The sequence below is a fragment of the Dermacentor silvarum genome, chromosome 2 (genome assembly GCF_013339745.2).
Source record: "Dermacentor silvarum isolate Dsil-2018 chromosome 2, BIME_Dsil_1.4, whole genome shotgun sequence".
In the NCBI taxonomy this organism is placed as follows: Eukaryota; Metazoa; Arthropoda; class Arachnida; order Ixodida; family Ixodidae; genus Dermacentor; species Dermacentor silvarum.
The window spans coordinates 205,742,711-205,764,010 of record NC_051155.1 but is presented as its reverse complement, the minus strand read 5'-3'; positions in this window follow the sequence as shown (position 1 = coordinate 205,764,010).

Sequence of the window (21,300 nt, the reverse complement as noted above, 5' to 3'; positions counted from 1 at the left end):
CTAGACGGGGCTTCGTCTCGCGAGCACGTGGGGCGTCAAAGGGCGACGTGGCGGTTGCCAGGATTTGGTTAGTCCCGGGCCGCATAGAAACGACCGTCGAGTCGAAGCTCAAAGAAGTCTCTATAAATGACGCGCTTGATTGTACTGCCGATATCATCGCCTTCGCGGTAATGGGCATGAAGACCGCACTTCCTACCTCGTGATGGCGTTGCTATTTTTTTTTTTTGCTCTTGGAATGAGCTGCGAGTGGGAAGGGTAAAAAAAAAAGTAAAAGGAAAGACGATTTCTATGCTAATGCAACAGGAAGCTTGAAGATGCGTATTTGAAAGGCATTACATCGCGCGGCCGCACTTAGGAAGTAAGGTACCTTTAAAGAGCAATAAACAAATAACTACGCAATGTTGCAGCATGATAATAAAGAACCGTTATTGATCACCGAGAGAGAGAGAGAGAGAATAAACTTTAATCAAAAGAGCACGCGAGCGTAGGTAGCTCCTCCGATCTGCAGTGGGTGGTCCCCTCAGTCCAGGAGTCCAGCGGCCTTAGCTGCCCTTCTCGCTCGGTTGGACCAGGTTCAGCTGGTCCGTCGAGTCGGAGCTGGACAGCGCTGCCTTCCATTGCCGTGTGGTGGGGTGTGCAATGGGTGTGAGCTGTGGTGCCTTTGCGCAAGCCCATACCACGTGGTAAAGCGTTGCACATTGATCGCAGTGTGGACATTTATAGGAATACAGCGCAGGGTGTTTGACGTCGTAAAGACTCAAATGTGGATATGTGTTTGTTTGGAGTTTTCGCCATATTACGTCGTCCTCTCGCCTCAGAGCGTTATGCGGTGGTGGTAGTGTTCTTCGTGAAAGGCGATAGTGATGGCCGATGCTATTCGAATCGTGCGATGCAGTAGTGGCGCAGACGAGAATAGGGAACGTCTTTCTCCTGTGTCTGCAGCTTCCCGTTGCAGGCGTGCCTTGGTACTCGCCTTAAGCCTTGCTTTTCAGGAGCATCAAATTGGTGGCTGTTTGCTGAAGTATGTGTTTCATGAACAGTCACGCGGGCCTCTTTGTTCCAGTCGCGTATTACGTGGTTCTGCAGACTGAACCCCAGCAAAGCTCAATAGAGCGAGACACGCCAGTCGCACATGGTTCCTATCACCTCACGTTCGTAAAAAAAAAAAAAAAAAAAAAAAAAAGTTGCGTTTTAATGGGCTGGAAGTCTTGCAATTAGACACTCGCAATCAAACATTCGCTTCTTAGTAACCACATTCCTCATAGCCACATCTCCACTGCAGCGTTTTTGTTCCCTGTATTTACATTCATGGCTACAGTTTATGCAATACATGTATTTGCATGTCTTGTAATCAATCAACTAATCAATCAATCAATCAATCAATCAATCAATCAAATGATTCGCACCAACTTGATAGTACAAGTACTCAATTACGTTGAAGCCCGTGAAATTGATTGATCAATGTCAAGCAAGTGTTTCATTGTTTCCTTTGGTCGGAAATGAGTAGTTTTGGCGACTTTTCCCGCAAAACCTTACCTATAGCTAGTCTTCTTCCTTACGGCTGCTTCGATAGCGCATTTGATGAGGCGGTCAACGCTCCAGAGATGCTTGACCATTCGGCGTCAGTTTGTGCTTGTTGTTGCTGATACTTGTTATGTCTGTATTGTTGTATCTGAGGAAAACATTGTTTCCGGCTAGTGTATAGAAAAAAAAAGTTTGTTATTGCCCAGAGAGACTTTATAGTCCGTGCACTGTGGCTTGAAGTCGCCTGGGCACCTCTTTGCGAAATGAAGCGGATCGACCTAAAAACATAGACATTGGATATTTCGAAGCATGGTACCGGTCGGGAGTATATATTTCGCAAAATAATGCTGCTTCAGATGACGCTTTCCTAGACTTTGAAATACAGGCTGTAAATTCAGATTTCTATAAATTGAGGGAGCCGTTTCTTTTATTGTGCCTGCGTGAAATTCCATAGGGGTATCCTCTACTTTTGCATATCTTTAAAAATATTACCGTATCAAGGGTGCCTTTTTCATAGCTGCATTAGGTTTATTTTTTAAAGAAAGTTTCCGAAAGCTCACCTATACAAGTTATTTGCTCTTGTTATTTATAAAAGGATGCTACGAAGTATTTTGCGTATAATGCGTGCTGTAAATGCCATCAGAAGCCCTGAAATAAAGTGATGGTGACGACGACGATGACGACAGACGTAACTTTTGTCTTACCGAGGGTTAGATTCCCAAGTCCATGCGTGGTATTCAATTGTTACTCAGGAGAAACTGCGTTGAATTTAGCATATGGTAACAACCGATTGCTACCTTCCAGCTGCGATGTTCATTGTGTAGGTGCGGCACCAGGGCATGTCGCTCGTGCGCTGCGCCCGATGTAGCCTACAAGAGAGCACTACGTATAGTGCCGCGTGGACAAGACCACTCTCTTGAATTAAATCGTCTTCCACAAATAAGCCAACCGATCGAGTCATGCTTGCAGAAAAAAGAAGTTAGTAAAGAGAACTCATGCTTGAAACAAGAAATGGCACCGTTTATAATAAATGACCACCACAACTAAGATACACAACCTTGCGCAATCAAAAAAGTGCTTATCAGCTTTGGAGGAAGGCTGGCGAATGTCGGCTATAAACTTCAGCCACTTCCGCACAGATGCGATGATTATTTTCACTCCACTGTCGTCATGGTTAGCTTCTCTGATTCATCGTGCCGAGCGCCTTAACTGCCCTATGTTACGCGGAGCAGGAGGCCAAGCTTTGGCACCCTTTCGCTCATCAACTTGCCGATTTCGCTTCGTATAACTCGACGGTTTCGAGGTCTCATGCGAGTCGACGCATTTCCCTCCCAAAGTGGTTGCACCCGATGAGCGAAGTGATTGCCAGTTTCGGCAATGTGTGTGGGCTGGGTCCAGGGCGAGGATTATGGGGGTTTGGGGAATGACTCGTCAACGTGACCGTACCACGACGCTGCCACTGCCAATGCTGCCGGTACCCGAAAACCCAGTTTGCAGTGTCTGTTCAAGGCACGCACCATTTCGAATCAGTGACCCCCTTCGACGTCTCTCCGGCTTCTTCGCTCTCGGCAGTGCTGGCTTAACCTTTCTCGGAGAGTCGTTTTTTTTCCCGAGCGAAAAACACCGCGGGTGACTGGGCAACGGGGTGCTGATCCACGTGTTGGAAATTGGCGTTTAAGGCTGATGGCTTTCGTGAAATCATCGGACCGTTTTCTGCACTCTCGAGCGGGGGGTGCAGTCGGCTTTAAAGTGCATCGCAATAAATGGGCTGAAGCACCCACACAACGGTGTTTATTTGTGTGCGGTTGTGTGTGCGCGGCGCACGACCGTGCGAAAAAAAAAAAGGACGCAAATGCATACACACGAGATCTTTCGATATCTATACCGTATTTTTTTTGTATATAATCTTGTATAGACAGCAGCTGAGAACAGAGAGAGGCTGTTGCCATTTCGTCCTCTTCTCCGTCGTGGACATTGTCTGCTTTTCTCACCGTAACAATATCACCCAGTGCTGTCGAGCTAAATGTTGCTTATAGGCGAGACAACAAAAACTAACAAAAAAAGCTGGCAATTCTAGTTTAGACATGCAGACTTAACTAGACTTACCCAATACGTTGTATTTCTCCTACCAGTTCTTTCACTATCTGCCTATCGGTGACTACTTCAGCCGCAGTAATTACAAACAACACGGTATTCAGAGCGCCCATTCTAGATTTCAGAAGACCCGGAAATCTTTCTGCGTTACAAGGTTGAAGTGTGTTTTAAAAGCTCAACTTCTTGTTAAGGATTATTCGGTTTAGCAAGAGCACGCACGATCTACGTCACAAGGATACAGGTGTAAACCGACGACGCAAATGGTTGCACCCCGCGCGAGCCCACGGTAATTTGTAACGTGTGCCATGTCTTTTCGCACGCTGTCTAGTGTCCAGAACGCATGATGACAGGAGGCCAGAGATGTCCTTTTATGCCAGTAGATGTGAAAAAAGAAAGCAGAAAAGAAATGCCGCCATCCACAACATATCAATGCGTACCGATTTTATGTTAATCATCAAAGGGACAGAATACTTTAGCTGGAAGCTTGACATTCACAACACTGTAAGATTATACTATAGTTTGCTTTACTCGTATAAAAATGGTTCTGCAAGAATTCCAGGTTTTTAGAAATGGTGGAATATTTCGAAAGCAAGCTGTGCTAGTATACCAGCATGCGATGGAGTATAGCCTAACACGTGTGCAGGTAAGATGAAGCTAACTTCAGCGGTCATGAGTGGGCAGCTGTAGCCTTGTATTTGAAAAATCAGTTCACCACGATGTCAGAAATTAGCGTCATGTTTGGCATAATGCTGAACTTAACAAAACCCGCATAAACACGGGAAGCGTAATTTCGCTCCCGAAGGCGTTGTGAACCATTATTTTTTATTATGGTTTTGAATAAGCCTGCAAACTACACAGAACGTTTGCTTTCTTTCTACACTATTTCCCAATTATGGACTAGAGTAGGGCTTCACATGAAAGTACCGCATGACAGGCTGTCAGCAGAAATTTCCATGTTTGGGATATATTTTTATCGCCTGAATATATTTTACAGTCACTTCACATATTCGTGGCTTCTAACCCACGTAGCTAAGATATGTTTATTGACGCTATTTAGCAAACAAGATAATATAATTTAGGTATAGGCTTTAATTATTTCTTTTGTCCACTCCTATTACGCATGTAGTTGTCTTGAATACTCATCTTTTTTATGTATTTGTGAAATAAGGTACCTTAAGTATGTGTGATGTGTTGACCAGGCTCTACCGTACAAGTGTTCGCGTGATGCTTTTTTTCAGGGCTCATCTTTGTTTTCACAGCTCATAGGCAGACAAATTTTTAATAAAACCAAAATTGCCAAAAGGCCTTTTTTAAACAGTAGATATTAGAAATTTTACAGGCAACAGCGCGCTGCAGAGATAAAATGCCGCAAAGCATGTTTCTTGTGCGAGAAAATTTGACGTAACATTGTAAAGTTTTTAAGACTTAAAAAATATGTTTTCATTTATTATAGGCTGGAAAAGCGAAAGAAGTCTACAATTATAGAGAAAGCGTTAATTTACTGGAATTGGAGGAATGGAATGGGTCAGCTCTAAATTTCCAGGAGTGGGAATGGTCCAACTATTACCATTCCGAGGAGTTAAGAGGAATGGAATTGCGGGGGATCTCATCTGCCCGGAATGGAGTGTAAACAGAATGGAGGGCTCCACTCCGCAACCCTGCTGTACATATTTTTGGAAGCGGAACTTTCGTGTTGCAGTCGATGGCTTACGGGATTTTGCTGACTTGACGAAGAATTTGCCCAGATTTCACTGGGATGTCTCCTTTTGGACAGAAGCTAATTAGCGCGTGCTGACTGTCTTTCCTCCCCTCTCCCACCACTTTCCTAGCTGGTGATGCCGCTTGCTTACTTGTCGTTTGCGCTGTGTCACCCAGAAAACGAAACTTATTTCCGACCCGTCTTCACTTACGCTACCCACATTTGACGCTAAAACAATCACGCGCACAAAAAAGCCACAGACGAGCAAATGTAGTGTGATCATGTGTCCTTCATTACGAGTCGACAGACATGCAGTGAAACTGCATATGCGCGTCAGAACGTCCTCTGCAAAAGTTTAGTGACATTAATTTGTGTCTGATGCCTTGTTTTCGAGAAAGCATGCACCGACAGGCAGGCAAGGAAGACAATTAAGGCAGGTGGGGTTAGGAGGGGGGGGGGCGGATGGGGGGGGGGGGGGGGGGGGGTTTAAATACATGCTAGCGCAAGCCGACTATATTCTCATTCAAGCAGTTGGGAAAATACAGACACCTTGCTGACAGTTTTCAGCGGCTCCCCACCGATCATCGGCTCAGAAGGCAGTGAAGGCACTTCAGTGCTTTCTGAGAGCGTCTGGTTTGTACGAACGCCTTTGACTCTGTAGTACGGTCCGTGCACGTCTCCATACACCCTCACCCTCTCTCTCTCTCCCTCTCTTTCTCTTCCCCTTTTCCCTTCCCCCAGCGTAGGGTAGCCATCTGGACTCGTGACTGGTTAACATCCATACCTTCCTTATATCCCCCCCCCCCCCCCCCCCCCCCGATCTCTTTCTCCCAGTGGAGTGCCGGCCTGCTGTGGCATTAGTCAAAATTGCTGTTTTATAGATTTACCTGTAGTACCCGTAGGCTCGTCGACTAAAAATTCATGTCGCATACTCATCAATTGAAAAAAATAAAAATAAAAAAACAATAAAAATCAAGTAAAATAACATTCGTACTTTTTTCGCTTATCAGCACTTTCGCTGTCTTTATGGAAAAAAAGACTGTGGTTTCAACTTTTCAGACCCTATTCGCTTTTCAGGAGGCTGATAGATATTCAAAAGCACGTTTCAAAGTAAAGTCTCAGATATACAAATATCGCAATTGTTGCGACAGGAAAATAAACTACGTTTATAAAGGATGACACGGAAATCACTATTATATGAAGATGGCTAATGTACCATGTTTTTTGTGTGTGTGTGTGCCGAGAAAACAAAGCCACTTGTCTGGCCTCGCACGATTTGTGAAGAAAAATGAAACCGTAAGACCGCGATGATGCCATTCGCACAGCTCGCGTACGCAAGCAGTGGTATTCCGGTCACGTTTTGCACTTGGGAAAAAAAGTCAACGAAGGGAAATCGTAGAGATACAAACATAATGGACAAAAATAGCAGGAGCGCTAGAAAGCAAGCCACGTGTCCAGATCTCCGAAAAAAAAAGAAATAGAAAAAAAAAAAACACTCGCTTTTCATTTTCGCGTTTTCGCCGCGTCAAACTGAGTGTGCTTGTCGGATATGCGTTTTGAGACAAAAATGGCCCGCGAACAAGAAAATGACCAGACGCATTAGATCGGTGGCAAAGAAAATAGGCGTTCCGGCGAAAACAACCGATAGCAACGTTAAGCGTATCTTTTTGCTGACAACCGTCGATAAGCACCCATTTTCACTATTGATTCCTGGCCTCATATTTCTTTCTCTCTCCCTCTGCTTTCTTATTTGAACAAGTAGCGCAGGAACCGCGGGTTATTTTGAGGAAGATTACTGCATTAAAACACACACACAAATTTCAGATTATAGACTGCGCATGGCGCTGCGAAGAATGAGGAATGTGCGTCTGTAACTATAGCTTCACAGACGAACTGGGTCACTTAGGGTTCCAACAAAGACGACATGTTTTTCAGAGGATGTCAGGATATGAGTTTCACAAGACCATATGACTGAGTAATGAGGCCAAACTTTCGCACTAAGTTTTTTACGAAAACGCATCCTCATTTTTACTGCGAACCATTAACTGGTCCCGTTATCTCCGTTGTTTATTTTCCCGGTGCCCTACACGCCCGGTGCCCGACGATTATTGTGACCTAAAGTATCAGCGAGCGTGCGCTCGCTAACCATATAGTTGCCCTACGCATTTTTGCACAGTGGCAGTCGTGTCGAAGTCAGCTCTATACCCATCCACTCGCACTTTCTACTTTCGCTGCTGAGCACGAGGTCGCGGGTCCGACTCCCGGTGGTCGCGTTCCTATTGAGCCGAGATGCGAAAAGGTTCGTGCACTTAGATTTAGGTACAGATTAAAGAACACCAGGCGGTCAAAATTAATCGGGGAAAGCGTTCCTCATAACTATAATCTTTTTTATATGCGAAAGCATTATATGCCATATGAAGCGGAAAATCCGGCGTCCGTTGTTATCATCAGATGGTGCCAAAATCCACGTGACCAAGTGATGACGTCCCGGCGCTGGGACCTGCTGCGGCTCGTACTGCGAAATCCCACGGGGAACAGCCCACTCCCAAAAGTGAATTAAGGTAGATTAAGGTGGATTAAGTCGGATTTAGGCGGAGCTTTGATTTAAGGTGATAACTCAGACAAGTCCTAATGCTTTCGCACTCAAATCACGTAAGGATACTTAAGAGACTGTCAATTCTCACTTTTGCTGCCAGTCCCAGTACCTACCCTCTCTCTTCCGGAGCTTCTATTTTAGAGATAACAGCTACGCGTAGAACATTTCCTCTTGTCTAGATCCTCTTCGAGCACACACTACTGTAAATTGACAGCTATGACCCGTGTGATCTCCATGCTTACTCGCAAAAGCTTGCTTCCGAATGATAATCTCAGTGTCTTGCGAGGGTTGTGAGTAAGGCCTAGGTGTGCTGTTTTATTGCGATAGCAATTATATGGACACTACTACCGGATTTCTGCCGTCGCCGTCGCTGTCGCCGTCGCCGTCGCCGTGAGGTTCCCTATAGATAAAATCTTCGCCGCGCGCCGTATGCCCGAGCGGAAGCGTGCGGGGACGCGTGCTATCATGGAGAGCGAACGCACTCAATCACCCACGCGCAAGCAAGGAAGCGGGAAGCCAGCGCCGGAGGAAGCGCAGGGGGGGGGGGGGGGGGGCGCATTTCTACGCTGCCAACAACCGCGCTCGTCGCTCGTCCGCACCGTCTCTTATCTCCACACGGCTCTGACCTTTATGAGCCGTGCATTCGCCGCTCAGTTTCCGTTGAAGCGATAGACCGCACGTACCTTCGCCCGCTGCTGCGGCGTATATATGCGCTTGCTGCCAGCGTTTTGACAGTCGTTGTCTGCAGTCATTCAGTGTGATCTATTCATGTTTGTTTGTGCGCGCTCACACCACGCTTGTTCAATCAGTTAGTAATAGTCGGGCCACATTTTCCAACGCACGCTACACATGCAATGCTGCCCGGGTCGGCAGTGCAGCGCTACAGGTGTGTCCCTTCGCACGCGCTGCCCACGGGAAGCGCAACACCACCGTTTCACACGCGCCTCCTCGTGGTCATCGAGTCTCTCTTCATGTCGGTCTACTTACGCCGCAGCACACCTGCTTACTTAATCAGCTCATGTTTACTACAATTCATATTGCTACCAAAGCCGCTCACCTTACTTCGTATGACATTGCTGTGTTGCTATCGCATTCATTGCTTCGCCCTTAGGGCGAAACTGTGACATTTTTTCACTATCTGCGGCATTTACGGACGACAGAAATAGTTGAGGAGAAATATTGGTCAAAAAGTAAAAGGGTGGTAAAACGGTTATCATGAAAATGTTAAAAAATCCACTCAATTCTACCGAACCTGAGTTTCATGTTCGTGCGGGAATCAAAAGACCGCGATGTCCCAGTGCGCTTATTTGCCGTCTCCCTCGGAAGATGGCGGGACCTCCTCGCGGCACTAGGGGTCTTCGCTTAAAGCGTCGTGTCTAGATATGTGAGCGTCTGCTGGGGAAAGGCTGCACAGATTGCGTGTTGCTGTGTCTGCGTAAAGTATTGATAACCTGCGTACTCATTATTGCGTTGCGAGTATACTGATAAAATTTCACGTCCCAGCTGGGCACTTAGTTCGTGAGGCTCGCGTGTGAGGCTACGGATCAATTTGGTCATTCGGGGTCGCTACCGTGCATCTATAGACATACCTATATACGAAATATATTTTAGTATTCGATTCGTGCGGCAAAATCAAATTTTGTTTTCTGAGATGGGGAACTATGTGCTATGTTTGTGATTACAATGTGAAGGTATGAGATGAATGTCTATGAGATATACGTGGATTATGAGTTATCTTATAATGCTTAACTAAAGTCTAAACAAAAAATCGCGTCTCTTCGGCGTAGTCTTTACGAACCAAAGGCTTAAATCTCGAATCTGGTGAATAGAGTGGAGCACGTCTGAAGTACGGTCCAATGCCGACGGCGTTCCTCATAGCACAGGGATGGCCGACGACGTAGCCTGTGAACACAGCGGTGACAAATAGTAATGTCGTATTCTGTGCTAGTGGCCGGCAGTGCCATGTGCAGAGATGTTCAATCTCCATCGCGTACTCCACCAGTTGGACTACCGAGCTGTGTCGGAAGAAATATATTTTACAACATCGACGGGATTTATCGTCACATCGGAGGGCTGCGTGCAAGCATTAATTACTGCGTTTTTTGCGATCCGCCGACCTGCTTGAACACTTATTCTGGGAACGCCCTTGATGTTTTTTTTTAAATTTTTAAATGGGTGTATCTCTCTTTCTAGCCTATTTCCAAACCCCATTTTCCCCGACGCCAGTGCAGGGTAGCAAGCCGGAATCTCTGACCTGGTTAGCCTCCCTGCCTTTCCTCCCTTATATATAAATCCCTGATAACAATGAGCGTCTCTCTTTGTATCTATAGCTGCTTGTGAACGAAGGTATAGCTTTGCTTCGAAATTGTCTACATAACTTCGGGTGATGGACTCTCGTCCATGAACGCTGTGCATGCTGGCAGACGAAGTGGGTGCGTGATATAAATACTCATCAGAGATGTCCAGCGAGCACGTCCATTTCTGGTTCGATGACGTGAACTTTCACTGCTCTGCATGGGTGTGGTGAGAGGGAAAAACGGTGCTTTTGTCCATGATGAGCATTGGTCACGTACTAACGCCGAACACCGAACAAACTAGTTCACCGAGGCGGAGAAAAAAAAAAGAAAAAAAAAAGCGCCCATTGACATGGAATTGCCCATTTTAATGCTTCTGTGCTATGCTTGCCTGCCAGAAAGCGTTTGTCGTTTACGGTGTGGTTGCGGTGGTTCTGTCGTGGGTGTACGTGCTTCAAGTTACCCACTACGTTTACCAATCTTAGTGCATTGCATATGTGTGTCTACCAAAGAGACGCAAGTTGTAAGGAACCACCGGTGTTGTACGTGAGGCCGGAACTATATATAGCTCTGCATTGTTGACAACATTAAGTAATTTTTAAATGTTGGTTGTGTCAAAATAATAAAGGTCCGCCAGTGAACTTTTATAGTCACTAGATGAAACAAATTTGATGAGGAAATCTATCAGGCACTATCATCAGCAACTCCATCTACGTGATTCTCACAGTGCCTGTGCGACGTGCTGACGACTGTTTGCACACTGCACAGACGCCTTTTGGTGCGGTGCACGCATCTAATGGTTGTACCTCAGAATCGATACGTAGCCGAGACACGGTCGAAAGAGATTTGTCCGAAGTCTAGCGAGAGGACGCTTTCCGCGCGGTTAATGCTGTTCGTTACATTTCTTTTTATCGGCCAAGCTTCGAGTTAGGGATATAAAGCGTAAGCTGCTGCTGATGCTGCTGATGCAACTGCTGTGATCTACAAATCAGTGCGATGAAACTAGAGAAACCATCCATTGGCTTCTGTTTTAGAATGAAAAAGAAATAAATAAGGAGCCACGTCTTTCTTTGTCACGTGTGCCGGCCTTGTTCGTCCTGGAGCACTTTAACGCTAAGCCGAATCGAGTGGCACGGTAAACTGAGCTCAGTCATTGTTATCTCGAACTGGAACAAGCAGGTCCTAACTTTTAAAACGTTACGCAAGACACGAGCCTGGCTTTATTTAAACGAATGTTCTCGGGTGTAAACTCAGAGTCGATTAGGCAGCATTAGACTCCATACTACTTTAAAAGTGAGCTCAAGACAAAAGCCTCGGAGGTTGAGCAAGTGCTTCCTACTGCTATGGCGCAAGATTTGCTTCCATAGCGTAGAGGGAGCTTGTAAAAAAAGAGTGTTTCCCGAAACTCATGGAAAAAGTGATATTTGTCATTCACACGCTGAGCGCCAACACTTTGTCGAGGGTCAATATGATGATGACGCAATATGATGATTATATAACTTCAACATTTCTTATACTCTATGGGAGAATGGGGACTAATTGAACGACAAAGCAGATATGTTATAACCAAATATCGTTGTACGAAGATACGTTTTAAACTGAGGCTGTTGTGAGTGCTTGAATACTTATACTTACTCCCCGTAATATTGACGGCTCTGCAGGTCGTCGGGGTATGAATAGTGATAATGCTAGCATTTGACCTCCGGGGCGTGGTACATATCAAGACACCGCTAAAAGCAGGCACGCTGAGAATCACCACATATACGCACGCACTTCTCGCCCATAATCAGGTGTGAGTAAACGTCCGCGTGCAAACTAATATGTACCTTAAGATCCACCAAAGGCTGCACGCTCGATTTACCGCGTTTCATTCCTTGACGACTGCGTGTGTCGACATTTTCATCCAACAAAATTACGGAGCACCGCGGAGTGCCAAGAATAAAAGTGAAATGCGAGCCAAATAACGTCACCCCTCATTTCAGCTCCGCGTTCCGAAAGGATAAGCACAGTTAACGGTAACAAGTCGCCCTGATGCGCAAGCTGCAGAAAGTTCTGCTAGCAAAAGTAAAGTGCGTCACACGAGGCCGAGGCTTCACTAAGTGCGCACGAGCTTCAGCCTTTTCGCTAATGACAGATAAGCTATACGTTCACACAATTTACACACAGTTTCCTGGTATGAAGACAAAGCAAAAAGAAGATAGAAACCTTCCCAATGTTATTGGGAATATGGAAAGAGCTACATCATAGACACAAAGGGGCAGCTAGGACTTCTTTCAAGGCTTCTTTCTGCAAAGCAATGACCCAGAAAACGACGTTCCGAGTGATGCCAACTACATATACGTTAACCCTCATTACGTCAGACCCTTATGCCAGCGGCGGAGCCCGGTGCAGTGACCGGGCATTGCCTTCGTTAAAGGCATGTCGCGCTTTGCGGCTCTCGTTATTTCTTCTGTCTCTCGACTTAATGCTAGCACGCTCGTAAATGTATGTGCTTCCGATCCACTCAAAGCGATTGTGAGCCAGGCGACCTTGTTGTTAGCGGATTGTTATCCTGTTGTGCCGAAAAGTAGGCGGCGGTGTTTGTACCACCATGCGATCTTGGACTCCTGCGCTCTTCAAGTGCCTACCGCACGTCAGATAGAAATGCACCAATCCATCCCCATAAGTGCACCACGTTTGCTTCTGTTAACATACCTGCGTGTTTATCACTCTGTTATCGTGGCCAAACGTGTATAGAAAGCAACGCAGGAGGTAAACGATGCGGCAAAGATATTGTTTGGCAAACAAGCTTTTGCGGGTGGTATCCGTGTCGCTTTATATCGATGAACTAGTCTTCTTCGGTATTGGTCATTGTGTGACGCAATGCAAAAAAATAAATAAAAAAAACATAATGAAAGGGAATAATGCCACTCTCTTGAGATTAGTATTTCTGGTGAATCACACCTTCAGCAGTCTCAGTAGTGCCCTGTGGCCCTCTTTTCTTCTAGAGTTTCTTGCCCTCAACTATCTTTCTGCGTTAGAAAATTAAGTAAAGATGTAGCGATGGGTTTATTAAGAGTGAGATCATACACCGAAGATGTCCAACTCTTCATGGTATATGACCGTAAGCTAATCTGCAAAGTATATTTCATTAAACGAAGCTTTATGGGAACGCTGTTTCTGCATACAATCTTTCGCACATCTCTAGTCGGTAATGACAAGCTTACCAGCGTTAATTTCTTTATATTTCAAGCATAAGATAAGGCATGCTCAGGAAGTGACACGAGCACGTCTGCGACATCGCAGCGATTCGTCGGTTCAAAATCTAAAAATTCATCTGCAGTGGGACGGTGCATGCGCAGGTAAGTTCGCTGAATTTATTTCGATAAACTGGCTGTCATTAGTACGTGCGACTTTACCTGCTGTCATATTTATATTATTTGTATAACAAGAAGGGCTAAGGAAATTTGTGACGATTTCCTCATATGACTGACGGGAATTCTGTGTGTTAGCTGACGATCCATTGCATTATTAGATAGTGATATTGACTAATTGTCAATGTGAAGCAAGTGTCACGCTAGCCTTGCCGGATGCCATTTTGGTAGTTGTGCGAGCAACGTCTTTGCAAAATTACCTTTTTCCCCCCTCCATATTTCCCCCTTTCGTCTCTGACTATAGATTGCTGCGCGAGCAATAAAACTGGAAACGCTTGTTAGTTAGCATTTTGTCCTGTCAACCTTTTTGCTTCTTTGAAAAGTTTTCCGCAAGAATAAGACTTTTTCTCTGGTGAAAGAGTTCTTGCATCCCGCCCCCATCGAAATGCGACTCCTCTGGCGGGGATTGACCCGTGACCTCGAGCTCACCAGCGCTACGCCATAGGCATTGAGCCACCGTGGTGGGTACGTATGACAGAGGACTTCTCGAAGTTTGCAGGATGCCAAGATAGGGGGGAACAAGGGGAAATGTAGGTAGGTTAACTAGATGGCAATATACGGTTTGCTACCCTACACTGTGGTAGGAGGAAATAGGCGAGGATAAAAGCTAAGAGAAGAGAAAGAGAGAGAGAGTGTACACCGGCACAAGGGAGAGTACAACACAGGCGCGAAATCGAGCAGTAGAAAGTACCGTTGTGAATCCACGCCGCTGCTCCGAATGAACGAACGGATGTTATGAGCGTGTCTTTTGAAACGTAGAGTGGTAAGTGCCTTCAAGTTGGCATGACTTGTGTACACCTTGACGGTGATTGCTCACACGTCGCAGATGCACGGAGTCACCAGTGACGTGACAGCGATTGTTCGCGGTAATTGAGTGAGATCTGTTTATGTTTGCCGGTGCGGGCGTGACACCATATTTCTTAATTAGATTAGTAAGCGAATGTTGACTGCAATTTATACGCCAGATAAAACTGCCACCCTTCGTTCGTATTGTTGTGAAACTAATAATGGTTCACCTTTTGGGAGAAACTGCGACTTTTTTTTCATCTGTGACGTGCTTTGTAGTTATTGCTGCCCACGGGCGTTTATTTTCAGCGCTATATCCAAGATCAGCAATATCCAAGCAATATCCAAGATCATTCGGGACTTGTATAAAATACTATCCTTTAAAGATAATTTGCTTTCTAATCACTGGTAGCGCACCAATACTCAGAAACCATTTTTATGTGAACGCACAGATATTAATTGTGAATAAAATGTATAAAATTACCAATGAATCAAATTTCTTAAAAATAAAAACAGGTATTTGTATCATGTCCCCTGAAGAGTGTGAATAAAGTAAATCAACGTACGAAAGTTTACTGCTGTGAATGCACAATGACAAAACATTGCTTCTGCGAGTTGGGCGATGGCATACATACAAACGCCAAAAGAATGGCTGGTCCTCATGCTGTGAATGACAATGATTGTAGCCACTGATGGGAGGGAAACTGCATCAATTCATCGATTTGCAGTCCAATGTTGTCGGGATCCGATACCGGGGAATAGAGTAGTCTATTCTGAATGAGACATAATCTATCGTTATTTCCTGCAGAAATACTCTATTACAAATGTGCTTATTTTTTGAGGTTGATGCTGATTACTACGCATATCACTGCTCAAGGTGAGATTCTTTTATTGCATCTTCCGCGCAATAGCGTTTTCTTCTATTGGTATTTTTAACACTGGTACGAAGGACCCTTCTGTTGACGCGGAAATGCGCAAGGATGTGAATGGCGGTTTATGACCATCCTACTTCTCAGATGTCAATTGCTTGGAAACCATTTTATCGCCAGTCGCTTGTGGCCTTGACTTGCTTGCTCTAACCATGCAGTGTGCTCATTTGCGAAGGCCGTTTCCGTTTTCAAGGATCAATAAAGCTCAATGTCGAAGCAGTCCAACATGGTCCTGAAGTCCCATTTCGCTCGGAGTTTTCCAGATTTATGAGTGGCGTCAAGACCAAATGTCGTCGTCACGACCATACACACTGTCCATTTCAGATGGGCCGCTTTTCGCTGATACAAGGTCAAGGCCAACGACGTGGCGTTGTAAGTGCTGCAAATGTTTCCAAAAAGTTTGCAAGAAATTAATACACTCCACGCTCTTCAACATCATCGCTACACGGTCGTCTTTATAGGTCTGATTATCGCTTTCGGCATGCAGTTCACCAGGTACATGTTTAATCTTAGCATTTAGTGCTTTATCATCGTCGCACAAATTTTTCTATGGCTACAAATCAGCTATTCAGTATGAAGAGCCGACTGTTTTATTTATTTCGTATATACACATGTGGCTGTTGTTATTCAATATATAACACGAGCAGGTACAGAATGAAACATCAAATACAAGGTTTCACAACTAAAATAAGTACAACAAAAGAGCAACAATAGCAACATTCAAGCAGAAATATTGCTACGTAGGACGATTAATACCAACATTATTCGCATTTCGCAGGTGCTCTGAAGTTATCTGCAACAAGAATTTAAAATCAAGAAAATTCGTGAAAGTAGCGTTGGTAGCTGGAGATACAATAGCTAGAGATTGAATAGGGCGTGTGAAATTAAGTCTAGGCTCCTAATTTCTATAGACATGACTGACCTCCGCAAGCACCATTTCTGACCTCAACATTGTCTCTTTATATTATTTGCTAAATTTGCTGCTGTTATAGGCTCATGACTGACTATAATTTGTCCGTAGTCACTGTAACGAGCTTTCGTCGTAACAAGTTAAATATAACAGGGTGTCCCAGCTACCTTTAGCCAAGGTTTAAAAATATACCGAAGTGCTCTTGGAGGACGTGATTAGGTGAATGTTGTTGGTTATTGTATGGTACACGTAACAGACAGACAAAGAACTTTATTCACTAGGTCCTGAGAAGCCCTACCCTAGGGGATTCTTCTTCCTGGGGCTTTACGTGCGAAAACCAGTTCTGATTATGAGGCACGCCGTAGTGGAGGGCTCCGGATTAATTTTGACCACCTGGGGTTCTTTAACGTGCACTACAACGCAAGCACACGGGCGTTTTTGCATTTCGCCTCCATCGAAATGCGGCCGCCGGGGCCGGGATTCGATCCCGCGATCTCGTGCTCAGCAGCACAACGCCTTAGCTGACTGAGCCACCCCGGCGGGTAACCCTAGGGCAGAGCTGCGGGCCGCTTCCACGTGACAGTTTTTTTATTCGGCCTAATCGCATAGTTAGCTAAGTTTAAATAACCAACTTCACAAGTAAGCACAATGTCGGGTGAGAAAGTGTAGAACATTCTAAAAAACATCTTATTCAGCAGTTTCTAACTTTCTATTTGTTTGTTTGTATTTGTGATTATTATTTTTGCGTTCTAAAGAAAACTTGCAAAAAAGAAAAAAAAAAAGAAAGGAAAAGCACAAAGCACGGGACACACCCGCTTGCGCGACGCGATTGCAGCGCTCTCAAACATGCCGTGTATGAACGAACAACCAATTTAGTCTGGGCTTGCTGCCACTTAAAAAATGCGACTGCGTTGTCACTAGTTCACACCTTGGGTAAAACTGAATTTTCCTTTCGCGGGTAACTGAAATGAACAAATAATTGGATTTATCGGCGTCAGTTGTGCCATGTCCACAGAATCTTGCCCCCCCCCCCCCCCCCCTTCGCTTTTTGTTTTTGTCAACGCCATTTTTTTTCTCACCTTGGATTGCAGACGCAATAACCCTCGGAGGAGGTCCGCTTTTGTTTCTTGTATAGCATTAACACTCTTAGGCGCAAGAGACGAACACCAGCAGCGTGAAACACATTAGCCCTCTTTAATCGGTCGATCGCAGAAACCCTGCAACCTAATGGTAGCGCCGAAGGACAGAGAAAAGAAGGATTACGCGGGAAAATCCTCGAAGTCGAGGTGACGCTACCATGGGTCGTAAACGCGCTGAAGCCTCCGGCCGCTCAGCGCCAAGTGTTGCGTACTCGAATCGTCGTCGCAACAGCTCGACCATGCCATGAATGCGCAACCAACATTGCGTTATACCTGCACCTTGCGCAAACTGTGTCGAGAACAAGACAGAGAGAAAGCGTGAATGTATTGACAGCATGATCTGAAAGTGCTTTTTGATCCTCTTATGCAAGGTATTTGCCACTTTATATTTTTCTTGCCTTTTTTTTCTTTCATGACTTTCATGACTTTCATGACACTTTTTACTATAGCTCTTGATTTTTTTTCTCATCATCTTGCAACTTGGTGAGTCTCTTCAAAGTCTTGCAACTTGGTGTTGCAAGACTCTGAGGCGTGTCAGTTATTTGCATGTAGTTTTGTTTCCAACAAAACCACGTATACTTTCCCTGCGAGGTTTGGCGCGTTACACGTGCCTGCTACTATTTTGACAGACCTCCTCATCTCGCTTATTTCTGGAAGGTTCTGAGAGTATCTTTATTTAATCCTAGTTGATTGGTAACAATGGTGACAAATTACAACAAATGATTGAGGACCTTAACCGAGAAAGTGTAAGAGTGGGGTTGAAGATGAATATGCAGAAGACAAATATAATGTTCAATAGCCTGGCAAGGGAGCAAGAATTCAGGTTCGCCAGTCAGCCTCTAGAGTCTGTAAAGGAGTACGTTTATCTAGGTCAATTACTCACAGGGTACCCTGATCATAAGAAGGAAATTTACAGAAGAATAAAAATGGGTTGGAGTGCATACGGCAGGCATTACGAAATCCTGACTGGAAGCTTAACACTGTCGTTGAAAAGAAAAGTGTACAATCATTGCATTCTTCCGGTGCTAACATATGGGCCAGAAACTTGGAGGTGAACAAAGAATCTCGAGAACAAGTTAAGGCCCGCACAAAGAGCGATGGAACGAAAAATGTTAGGCCTAACGTTAAGAGACAGGAAGAGAGCGGTGTGGATCAGAGAGCAAATGGGGATAGCCGATATTCTAGTTGACATTAAGCGGAAAAAATGGAGCTGGGCAGGCCATGTAATGCGTAGGATGGATAACCGGTGGACCATTAGGGTTACAGAACGGATACCAAGAGAAGGGAAGCGCAGTCGAGGTCGGCAGAAAACCAGATGGGATGATGAAGTTAGGAAATTTGCAGGCGCAAGTTGGAATACGCTAGCGCAAGACAGGGGTAATTGGAGATCGCAGGGAGAGGCCTTCGTCCTGCAGTGGACATAAATATAGGCTGAATATATATATATATATATATATATATATATATATATATATCTGAACCCGACGAAGGCAGGTCCCACGGACCATACGTCAGTAAGTAAAGCACTTCATAACGTACGTCTCTTCCTTTTTGCATATATATACCAGCCAAAACAACATAAAACAACATTTCATTTTGGCGATTCGGCCGGGGTCCGTCTTACATCAAAGAGTGCGATTGCAAGCACACAGAGTTCAATTTATACATTTTCTGTTTGTGGAGGGTGGAAGGTAGAGAAAAAAAAAAACTGGTGCGAGCATAGGAACACAAACACGCGTACATACAGTCGCGTCCACAAGAGATGGGTGTGAGAAATATAAGATGGAAAGACACACCTAGTGGAATGCCGGGTAGATGGAGGCACATGTTAGTATAGGGCGTGCGAGGAGTCGCATGTGCCAGAGGAAGTTACTGAAGTTTTTGAAGTTACTGCAAATTTTGTGAGACAACGATGATGGTCCTACACCCTGACTTTGTTATATCAAACATATACCATGATATGGGTGTGATAAATATATTTTTAAATATTTGCATAATTGAACGTAACTACTTAGCTAACTAATCGTATTTCAAAAAGTAGTCTGGGTAACTCGGGGCTACAAACAATATGCCGTTGCTCTCATACCTCTAAAGTCTCACTCTGTTTTTAACGTTTGGTTGAGGTTACGTGAAAAATATGGTACATGTTGTAAACCATCCCTAAAAGGTGCTGGAAAGGGTGGAGATTGTAGAGGTCCGCAGGGGGCGCCCATCGTGAGCACGCTCTCTCGGGAAGCATAGGCCATGAAGTCAACTTTCTGTCTCTGCGACTCATCTTACGTTTCTTCCTCAGCGATCTTATCTTAAACTGGCGCCTGTCTGAGTGAAACCCTCAAAGCGGTGCCGTCACGCCGTCAAGCAGCGTCGTTTCTCCCATTGGATAGGCTCATTGTGTCAAGCTCGAGATATGCTACTGGGTGCTTGCGCACAGAAACATTGCCGGTTGCTTCTAAAAGCTGTTCGCAACGATCGTTTTTATGATAAGCAATTCGGGCTTACGTCCCCTCCTTGACGGTGGTGGCGATATATTATTGGTGCAAGGGCGAAAAAAAAAAGAAAAAAAGAAAAAAAAAGAAAAAGAAAAGAAGCACTTTCTTTTGTAGGGGCTCGAAGAACGGTCATCACTATATCTTGCCATCTCTTCCGTTTCTTTAAAAAAAAAGTTCCGCACTCCGTTTCTTTTTCGTTTCGTTTTACAGCGGAGCTGTCTATGGCTAGCAGATGGCGTTTTGTGGCGTCCGCGTGGAAAAACTACCACCATCAGCAATGGCTCGAGCGTCGTCGACTTCTTTCAAAGCTGGCTTGTTGATTCCCCTCGGTGCAACTGCGCGAGCAAGCTCTTGCCACTGCTCACACGTTCGTCGTCGTCTTCTTACGCATCTGGCTCAGTTGCCGCTCATCATTCCAGCGTAGAATATCACCTCTCTTCTGTAGTCGTAATGCGGAGGCTGCGCTTATGGGGGTATGAGCCATTGCATAAGGGACTGTGAGCCGTTCACTGTCTTACGTGACGGACAGATTTAATAACAGAGGTGATACGCGAATGTGTGTGCGTACCTATAGTCATGATGACTGATGAATCAGGACAATAAATATGTTCGTACCTTTGTTCAAAATTCTGTGTCACATCTGTGCCATGCGCTGAACAGCTTCGCTGGTCATCCACTTTCAGAGAGTGGAATGAGTCACGATTTCTTTTCTAGCGTCTACCTTTCAAGCAGCCTTCTTGTGCTTTTCTGCTGAGCCGTCGCGGGAGCTTATATTGGTTGATGAGTTCGAGGTCGTGGGTTCAATCCAGGTTGTGGCGGTTACAATTCGATGTGGGTGAAATGCGAGAACACTCATGTAATTAGATTTAGGTGCACGTTGAATAATTTGCGGTGATCATAAATAATTCCGGAGTCTCTCACTACAGCGTGCCTGATAATCAGATCGTGGTTTCGGCAGGCATAGCCTGAGAATTTAATTTCATACTTTTCTTGCCTTCTAACTCCCCGTACACAGGGCAGTTTTAGTCTGTACTCTTGACGTTCATCTTCTGTTGCAGTGATTCCGAATCCATTTTAGGAGAATCTATTTTATATCGTAGCAACATACGTGATTTGTGTCGTATTTTGTGGTGACATACTGATTACGACAATTAGGGCACCCTCCTTTAAAACAATGCGGATACATTTGCACGGACACACGCACATTTACTTTTGTGAGTCTTCACAGGGTATTGTACATTTTGCCAGTTATTTTTGAACTGCAGTTTCCCGAAAACCACTACTTCTTTCCGTTATCATTTCTACACTGCTCACTTAGCTTTCACATGCCTACTGGCCCAGCACGTTCTTGACGTGCTGCACCAGAAACGGTCACCATAGTTTTTCAAACTTTCAAGGGGTAGTGGTCCGCTCCTCCCAGTTCCCGG